The sequence below is a fragment of the Topomyia yanbarensis genome, chromosome 3 (genome assembly GCF_030247195.1).
Source record: "Topomyia yanbarensis strain Yona2022 chromosome 3, ASM3024719v1, whole genome shotgun sequence".
Taxonomy (NCBI): Eukaryota; Metazoa; Arthropoda; class Insecta; order Diptera; family Culicidae; genus Topomyia; species Topomyia yanbarensis.
In genome coordinates, this window is record NC_080672.1 from 185,829,023 (window position 1) to 185,839,608 (window position 10,586).

Sequence of the window (10,586 nt, forward strand, 5' to 3'; positions counted from 1 at the left end):
TTTTAGAACTCGAATAATGATGTCATGTGATGTATAATAATAAAATGTAATATATGCATTTAAAAGCTTTTAATGAATATAAACAACGCACACATTCTCGTGTTCATGATTGAGAAAGGCACAATTGCACCGCTAGGTGGATTAAAACAGGTTTTTCTTTGGTAGTTTTGCAATGTAATATATACAGGTATGGCGAAGAGGGCACTTTAGTATTCGTAAGATGAATCTTACATGAGTGATCACAGAATAAATCGACTTTCTTTCGTCATACCGTTCGTTCCGCTCCTATTGAATCGTGTGCACGCTATGACGTCGACCCGATGTGCTTCTGGATTGTTTACATATTTTTGGTTGCCAATACTAGCAAACCGTGTGTTTTGCCACACCTATATATACCTCATTGGTAGTTTTGTAGGAAATATCGTAGAAACAGCAGGTTGAAAATATCGCTCCACTTTTGCGCATCTATACATACAAATTTTACTTTAGTCTGCGTGGGTGGAAAAATTGCTTCTAGTAAAATGGAAATTTTTCAACGAAAAGCGGAAAATATGGAAAATTGGAGAAAATCACGTCCTAGAAGAATTGTTTAGCTATGTTGTAGTGGAAAAATAAAAATTTTAAACACATGATTGCAAAAACTGTGTGCTTTTTCAACCGGAAAAGCACACAGTTTTCCGAGCTGGAAAATTTTGAATTTTCCTTTTCGGCCAATTCATAGTAAAAAGTCGTGATTTTTTTCCTTTTTTCATATTTTGTCATTTTCTTTGAAAATAAAATAAATAACCGCAAAAAAACACGAAAAATGCTGGATTGCACGACGGGCTTAACAATTTCATTATAAATATTTCAGAAAAAGAATGATTTTCATTGACATTTTGTTTCAATACATATATACTACTGGAGGTTGAAAGCATTATCGAAAATTGTAAAAGCCTTTCTATTTCGGATTTATTTGATTATATCGTAAAATTCGAATTATGAACGTATTTTGTAATGTGAAATACAATAATAATTTTTCATCTCTTGAGATACCGAACTAGATGTGGAATTAGTTGTTATTGGAGGGAGCGGGCATAGCGTAGTTGGTAAATCGATTGCCTCTATCCCCATATGCGGGGTTGGGATTGCGTACAAGCTCACCTGGGTTTGAATCCCAACCCCGCATTCAGGGTTAGAAATTTGTATTAAGAGTTTTTCTTAAGTGATTTTTCTAACCCGAAGAGGCGAATGACCTTGAGGTTAAAACCTCTATAATAGAAATTACAAAAGTTGATATTGTATTGCTGGCTGGTTAAATAGAATAGAATTAAAAATTATACCTTTCAACCGAAATTAAATTCATTAATCCATTACAAACAATCTGTTAACATTATTTCGTCTAACCTCCGGAGTGTTTCAACAATTGAATTCCATACATTGCACGTTATCGGTGAAACAAAACTTCAACCAAATTTAGTCGTCATTTTGAAATATTTGTATCGATGAACTAGTTTTAGGGGTTTCGAGTTTCGATCAATTCGCTTCACCCATCTTTCTAAAATAATTTGACAAAAAAAAACAGATTTTTTTACGCTGGAACCCTTCCCCCCTTAAATTAACAATGAAATCAGTTGAATTTCAGTTGCTCGTGTCTGAAACACTAGTATAACGGCATGATGAACACAACGAAAGCAGGTAAGTATCAGCAGCCACATCCTTTCAGATACCACCAGACCCAGGAATTTCTGGAGTTCGAATTCTTCGTAGTTGGTAAGTCTGGGACAACGGAATCTGCGTTGAATCCCAGCGTCGGAATTTCTTTCCGAAATTAAATTTTGCGACCGTCACTAAACGCACCGTTTATTTCAAATTAACTATAATTTTATTTCTTAAAGGTACTAAAATTCACTTGTTTTTCCCTTCTGAACATTTTTGACACTTCCCTATAATTTCCGAACTGTTGAGCAAAAAGAGGGAAAATTGACGTTTTGTCGCCCTTTTATACCATTTCGACGATGACAGATTGGGGTTGCCACAGCTCTAACTTCTCGATGAAACCAGGGTGCTGACATAGTTGATCAACGATGAAGGAATGTAATCGAGGAAGCCCTCACATATAGCTGGCGTTAATATGGTATCCACGACCATGCTGCCCCTCCAGAAATAGTATTTCTGATCAATATCGATGAAGTAAAAGTGTGCTCCCTTTGCATAATATAGATTAATGGTAAAAGAAAAGACACAGTAGCGGGCTTCAAACTTGATTTTAAATGAAAGGTCCATCAGCTGCTGTTGAATTTTGTGTGGATCCGAGTTCTGGTTCCTGAATTACAGGGTGATACGTACGATCACGCAGCAAATCCCGATTCTAAAGAATTCTGCGATGAATGTAAAAAGGTGAAATTTTTTCCAAAATGTAAACACAACTGTTGAATTTGTAGATCTAGGTCACCAACAGTCATTCAATGTCTCTTTGGCCACACTGGCCACCATCGACGGATCCGGAAGCATCCAAATTCAGAATAACGATTATATTGATTTCTCGAAAATAGCTAGACCAATTTGATCAACTTAGTCTCAAATGAAAGGTGTTGCGTCCCCGGAAACTGATATTAAATTCCATCTCCATCCTTCTTCCCGCTCCAGAGTTACGGGTTGTGGAGTGCGATCACATAGAAAACTCCGATTCAAACCGATACCGTGATGAATGCAAAAAGGTGCTCTTATATATACTTAACAAAATATGGAAAATTGGAGAAAATCACGTTCTAGAAGAATTGTTTAGCTATGTTGTAGTGGAAAAATAAAAATTTTAAGCACATGATTGCAAAAACTGTGTGCTTTTTCAACCGGAAAAGCACACAGTTTTCCGAGCTGGAAAATTTTGAATTTTCCTTTTCGGCCAATTCATAGTAAAAAGTCGTGATTTTTTTTCCTTTTTTCATATTTTGTCATTTTCTTTGAAAATAAAATAAATAACCGCAAAAAAATACGAAAAATGCAGGATTGCACGACGGGCTTAACAATTTCATTATAAATATTTCAGAAAAAGAATGATTTTCATTGACATTTTGTTTCAATACATATATACTACTGGAGGTTGAAAGCATTATCGAAAATTGTAAAAGCCTTTCTATTTCGGATTTATTTGATTATATCGTAAAATTCGAATTATGAACGTATTTTGTAATGTGAAATACAATAATAATTTTTCATCTCTTGAGATACCGAACTACATGTGGAATAAGTTGTTATTGGAGGGAGCGGGCATAGCGTAGTTGGTAAATCGATTGCCTCTATCCCCATATGCGGGGTTGGGATTGCGTACAAGCTCACCTGGGTTTGAATCCCAACCCCGCATACAGGGTTAGAGATTTGTATTAAGAGTTTTTCTTAAGTGATTTTTCTAACCCGAAGAGGCGAATGACCTTGAGGTTAAAACCTCTATAATAGAAATTACAAAAGTTGATATTGTATTGCTGGCTGGTTAAATAGAATAGAATTAAAAATTATACCTTTCAACCGAAATTAAATTCATTAATCCATTACAAACAATCTGTAAACATTATTTCGTCTAACCTCCGGAGTGTTTCAACAATTGAATTCCATACATTGCACGTTATCGGTGAAACAAAACTTCAACCAAATTTAGTCGTCATTTTGAAATATTTGTATCGATGAACTAGTTTTAGGGGTTTCGAGTTTCGATCAATTCGCTTCACCCATCTTTCTAAAATAATTTGACAAAAAAAACAGATTTTTTAACGCTGGAACCCTTCCCCCCTTAAATTAACAATGAAATCAGTTGAATTTCAGTTGCTCGTGTCTGAAACACTAGTATAACGGCATGATGAACACAACGAAAGCAGGTAAGTATCAGCAGCCACATCCTTTCAGATACCACCAGACCCAGGAATTTCTGGAGTTCGCATTCTTCGTAGTTGGTAAGTCTGGGACAACGGAATCTGCGTTGAATCCCAGCGTCGGAATTTCTTTCCGAAATTAAATTTTGCGACCGTCACTAAACGCACCGTTTATTTCAAATTAACTATAATTTTATTTCTTAAAGGTACTAAAATTCACTTGTTTTTCCCTTCTGAACATTTTTGACACTTTCATGCAATTTCCGAACTGTTGAGCAAAAAGAGGGAAAATTGACGTTTTGTCGCTGTTGAATTTGTAGATCTAGGTCACCAACAGTCATTCAATGTCTCTTTGGCCACACTGGCCACCATCGACGGATCCGGAAGCATCCAAATTCAGAATAACGATTATATTGGTTTCTCGAAAATAGCTAGACCAATTTGATCAACTTAGTCTCAAATGAAAGGTGTTGCGTCCCCGGAAACTGATATTAAATTCCATCTCCATCCTACTTCCGGCTCCAGAGTTACGGGTTGTGGAGTGCGATCACATAGAAAACTCCGATTCAAACCGATATCGTGATGAATGCAAAAAGGTGCTCTTATATATACTTACCAAGTGTAATAAAAATGAAAGACATTTCCATAATGTTATATTGTACGAACCAGCTATTAAATCATAGTTTGTAGAAATGAGAAAGGCACAATTGCACCTCTAGGTGGATTAAAACAGGTTTTTCAGTTCAATATTACCGTGGCTGTTTTTTTCTTTTTCAAAATTTTAGAACTCGAATAATGATGTCATGTGATGTATAATAATAAAATGTAATATATGCATTTAAAAGCTTTTAATGAATATAAACAACGCACACATTCTCGTGTTCATGATTGAGAAAGGCACAATTGCACCGCTAGGTGGATTAAAATTGGTTTTTCTTTGGTAGTTTTGTAGGAAATATCGTGGAAACAGCAGGTTGAAAATATCGCTCCACTTTTGCGCATCTATACATACAAATTTTACTTTAGTTGTGTCTGCGTGGGTGGAAAAATTGCTTCTAGTAAAATGGAAATTTTTCAACGAAAAGCGGAAAATATGGAAAATTGGAGAAAATCACGTCCTAGAAGAATTGTTTAGCTATGTTGTAGTGGAAAAATAAAAATTTTAAACACATGATTGCAAAAACTGTGTGCTTTTTCAACCGGAAAAGCACACAGTTTTCCGAGCTGGAAAATTTTGAATTTTCCTTTTCGGCCAATTCATAGTAAAAAGTCGTGATTTTTTTCCTTTTTTCATATTTTGTCATTTTCTTTGAAAATAAAATAAATAACCGCAAAAAAACACGAAAAATGCTGGATTGCACGACGGGCTTAACAATTTCATTATAAATATTTCAGAAAAAGAATGATTTTCATTGACATTTTGTTTCAATACATATATACTACTGGAGGTTGAAAGCATTATCGAAAATTGTAAAAGCCTTTCTATTTTGGATTTATTTGATTATATCGTAAAATTCGAATTATGAACGTATTTTGTAATGTGAAATACAATAATAATTTTTCATCTCTTGAGATACCGAACTAGATGTGGAATAAGTTGTTATTGGAGGGAGCGGGCATAGCGTAGGTAAATCGATTGCCTCTATCCCCATATGCGGGGTTGGGATTGCGTACAAGCTCACCTGGGTTTGAATCCCAACCCCGCATACAGGGTTAGAGATTTGTATTAAGAGTTTTTCTTAAGTGATTTTTCTAACCCGAAGAGGCGAATGACCTTGAGGTTAAGACCTCTATAATAGAAATTACAAAAGTTGATATTGTATTGCTGGCTGGTTAAATAGAATAGAATTAAAAATTATACCTTTCAACCGAAATCAAATTCATTAATCCATTACAAACAATCTGTAAACATTATTTCGTCTAACCTCCGGAGTGTTTCAACAATTGAATTCCATACATTGCACGTTATCGGTGAAACAAAACTTCAACCAAATTTAGTCGTCATTTTGAAATATTTGTATCGATGAACTAGTTTTAGGGGTTTCGAGTTTCGATCAATTCGCTTCACCCATCTTTCTAAAATAATTTGACAAAAAAAACAGATTTTTTTACGCTGGAACCCTTCCCCCCTTAAATTAACAATGAAATCAGTTGAATTTCAGTTGCTCGTGTCTGAAACACTAGTATAACGGCATGATGAACACAACGAAAGCAGGTAAGTATCAGCAGCCACATCCTTTCAGATACCACCAGACCCAGGAATTTCTGGAGTTCAAATTCTTCGTAGTTGGTAAGTCTGGGACAACGGAATCTGCGTTGAATCCCAGCGTCGGAATTTCTTTCCGAAATTAAATTTTGCGACCGTCACTAAACGCACCGTTTATTTCAAATTAACTATAATTTTATTTCTTAAAGGTACTAAAATTCACTTGTTTTTCCCTTCTGAACATTTTTGACACTTCCCTATAATTTCCGAACTGTTGAGCAAAAAGAGGGAAAATTGACGTTTTGTCGCCCTTTTATACCATTTCGACGATGACAGATTGGGGTTGCCACAGCTCTAACTTCTCGATGAAACCAGGGTGCTGACATAGTTGATCAACGATGAAGGAATGTAATCGAGGAAGCCCTCACATATAGCTGGCGTTAATATGGTATCCACGACCATGCTGCCCCTCCAGAAATAGTATTTCTGATCAATATCGATGAAGTAAAAGTGTGCTCCCTTTGCATAATATAGATTAATGGTAAAAGAAAAGACACAGTAGCGGGTTTCAAACTTGATTTTCAATGAAAGGTCCATCAGCTGCTGTTGAATTTTGTGTGGATCCGAGTTCTGGTTCCTGAATTACAGGGTGATACGTACGACCACGCAGCAAATCCCGATTCTAAAGAATTCTGCGATGAATGTAAAAAGGTGAAATTTTTTCCAAAATGTAAACACAACTGTTGAATTTGTAGATCTAGGTCACCAACAGTCATTCAATGTCTCTTTGGCCACACTGGCCACCATCGACGGATCCGGAAGCATCCAAATTCAGAATAACGATTATATTGGTTTCTCGAAAATAGCTAGACCAATTTGATCAACTTAGTCTCAAATGAAAGGTGTTGCGTCCCTGGAAACTGATATTAAATTCCATCTCCATCCTTCTTCCGGCTCCAGAGTTACGATACCGTGATGAATGCAAAAAGGTGCTCTTATATATACTTAACAAAATATGGAAAATTGGAGAAAATCACGTCCTAGAAGAATTGTTTAGCTATGTTGTAGTGGAAAAATAAAAATTTTAAGCACATGATTGCAAAAACTGTGTGCTTTTTCAACCGGAAAAGCACACAGTTTTCCGAGCTGGAAAATTTTGAATTTTCCTTTTCGGCCAATTCATAGTAAAAAGTCGTGATTTTTTTCCTTTTTTCATATTTTGTCATTTTCTTTGAAAATAAAATAAATAACCGCAAAAAAATACGAAAAATGCCGGATTGCACGACGGGCTTAACAATTTCATTATAAATATTTCAGAAAAAGAATGATTTTCATTGACATTTTGTTTCAATACATATATACTACTGGAGGTTGAAAGCATTATCGAAAATTGTAAAAGCCTTTCTATTTCGGATTTATTTGATTATATCGTAAAATTCGAATTATGAACGTATTTTGTAATGTGAAATACAATAATAATTTTTCATCTCTTGAGATACCGAACTAGATGTGGAATAAGTTGTTATTGGAGGGAGCGGGCATAGCGTAGTTGGTAAATCGATTGCCTCTATCCCCATATGCGGGGTTGGGATTGCGTACAAGCTCACCTGGGTTTGAATCCCAACCCCGCATACAGGGTTAGAGATTTGTATTAAGAGTTTTTCTTAAGTGATTTTTCTAACCCGAAGAGGCGAATGACCTTGAGGTTAAAACCTCTATAATAGAAATTACAAAAGTTGATATTGTATTGCTGGCTGGTTAAATAGAATAGAATTAAAAATTATACCTTTCAACCGAAATTAAATTCATTAATCCATTACAAACAATCTGTAAACATTATTTCGTCTAACCTCCGGAGTGTTTCAACAATTGAATTCCATACATTGCACGTTATCGGTGAAACAAAACTTCAACCAAATTTAGTCGTCATTTTGAAATATTTGTATCGATGAACTAGTTTTAGGGGTTTCGAGTTTCGATCAATTCGCTTCACCCATCTTTCTAAAATAATTTGACAAAAAAAACAGATTTTTTAACGCTGGAACCCTTCCCCCCTTAAATTAACAATGAAATCAGTTGAATTTCAGTTGCTCGTGTCTGAAACACTAGTATAACGGCATGATGAACACAACGAAAGCAGGTAAGTATCAGCAGCCACATCCTTTCAGATACCACCAGACCCAGGAATTTCTGGAGTTCGAATTCTTCGTAGTTGGTAAGTCTGGGACAACGGAATCTGCGTTGAATCCCAGCGTCGGAATTTCTTTCCGAAATTAAATTTTGCGACCGTCACTAAACGCACCGTTTATTTCAAATTAACTATAATTTTATTTCTTAAAGGTACTAAAATTCACTTGTTTTTCCCTTCTGAACATTTTTGACACTTTCATACAATTTCCGAACTGTTGAGCAAAAAGAGGGAAAATTGACGTTTTGTCGCCCTTTTATACCATTTCGACGATGACAGATTGGGGTTGCCACAGCTCTAACTTCTCGATGAAACCAGGGTGCTGACATAGTTGATCAACGATGAAGGAATGTAATCGAGGAAGCCCTCACATATAGCTGGCGTTAATATGGTATCCACGACCATGCTGCCCCTCCAGAAATAGTATTTCTGATCAATATCGATGAAGTAAAAGTGTGCTCCCTTTGCATAATATAGATTAATGGTAAAAGAAAAGACACAGTAGCGGGCTTCAAACTTGATTTTAAATGAAAGGTCCATCAGCTGCTGTTGAATTTTGTGTGGATCCGAGTTCTGGTTCCTGAATTACAGGGTGATACGTACGATCACGCAGCAAATCCCGATTCTAAAGAATTCTGCGATGAATGTAAAAAGGTGAAATTTTTTCCAAAATGTAAACACAACTGTTGAATTTGTAGATCTAGGTCACCAACAGTCATTCAATGTCTCTTTGGCCACACTGGCCACCATCGACGGATCCGGAAGCATCCAAATTCAGAATAACGATTATATTGGTTTCTCGAAAATAGCTAGACCAATTTGATCAACTTAGTCTCAAATGAAAGGTGTTGCGTCCCCGGAAACTGATATTAAATTCCATCTCCATCCTTCTTCCGGCTCCAGAGTTACGGGTTGTGGAGTGCGATCACATAGAAAACTCCGATTCAAACCGATACCGTGATGAATGCAAAAAGGTGCTCTTATATCTACTTAACAAAATATGGAAAATTGGAGAAAATCACGTCCTAGAAGAATTGTTTAGCTATGTGTAGTGGAAAAATAAAAATTTTAAGCACATGATTGCAAAAACTGTGTGCTTTTTCCACATCGGGTTCTCGGAATTTTCTGAACCGATTTGGCAAACTTGATTTTAAATGAAAGGTCCATCAGCTGCTTTTGAATTTTGTGTGGATCCGTGTTCTGGTTCCTGAATTACAGGGTGTACGATCACGCAGCAAATCCCGATTCTAAAGAATTCTGCGATGAATGTAAAAAGGTGAATTTTTTTCCAAAATGTAAACACAACTGTTGAATTTGTAGATCTAGGTCACCAACAGTCATTCAATGTCTCTTTGGCGACACTGGCCACCATCGACGGATCCGGAAGCATCCAAATTCAGAATAACGATTATATTGGTTTCTCGAAAATAGCTAGACCAATTTGATCAACTTAGTCTCAAATGAAAGGTGTTGCGTCCCCGGAAACTGATATTAAATTCCATCTCCATCCTACTTCCGGCTCCAGAGTTACGGGTTGTGGAGTGCGATCACATAGAAAACTCCGATTCAAACCGATACCGCGATGAATGCAAAAAGGTGCTCTTATATATACCTACCAAGTGTAATAAAAATGAAAGACATTTCCATAATGTTATATTGTACGAACCAGCTATTAAATCATAGTTTGTAGAAATGAGAAAGGCACAATTGCACCTCTAGGTGGATTAAAACAGGTTTTTCAGTTCAATATTACCGTGGCTGTTTTTTTCTTTTTCAAAATTTTAGAACTCGAATAATGATGTCATGTGATGTATAATAATAAAATGTAATATATGCATTTAAAAGCTTTTAATGAATATAAACAACGCACACATTCTCGTGTTCATGATTGAGAAAGGCACAATTGCACCGCTAGGTGGATTAAAATTGGTTTTTCTTTGGTAGTTTTGTAGGAAATATCGTAGAAACAGCAGGTTGAAAATATCGCTCCACTTTTGCGCATCTATACATACAAATTTTACTTTAGTTGTGTCTGCGTGGGTGGAAAAATTGCTTCTAGTAAAATGGAAATTTTTCAACGAAAAGCGGAAAATATGGAAAATTGGAGAAAATCTCGTCCTAGAAGAATTGTTTAGCTATGTTGTAGTGGAAAAATAAAAATTTTAAACACATGATTGCAAAAACTGTGTGCTTTTTCAACCGGAAAAGCACACAGTTTTCCGAGCTGGAAAATTTTGAATTTTCCTTTTCGGCCAATTCATAGTAAAAAGTCGTGATTTTTTTCCTTTTTTCATATTTTGTCATTTTCTTTGAAAATAAAATAAATAACCGCAAAAAAACACGAAAA

At 35.8% G+C, this 10,586-nt stretch overlaps 1 long non-coding RNA gene across 1 annotated transcript; it reads left to right on the forward strand.

Moving 5' to 3' along the window:
• Nucleotides 1–6,140: 6,140 nt before the first annotated feature.
• LOC131691115 (uncharacterized) lies at nucleotides 6,141–10,326 on the forward strand. Its single transcript, XR_009305708.1, has 3 exons — nucleotides 6,141–6,754; nucleotides 6,807–8,885; nucleotides 8,938–10,326. It is a non-coding gene; the product is annotated as an uncharacterized LOC131691115 (long non-coding RNA).
• The last annotated feature ends 260 nt before the right edge of the window (nucleotides 10,327–10,586 follow it).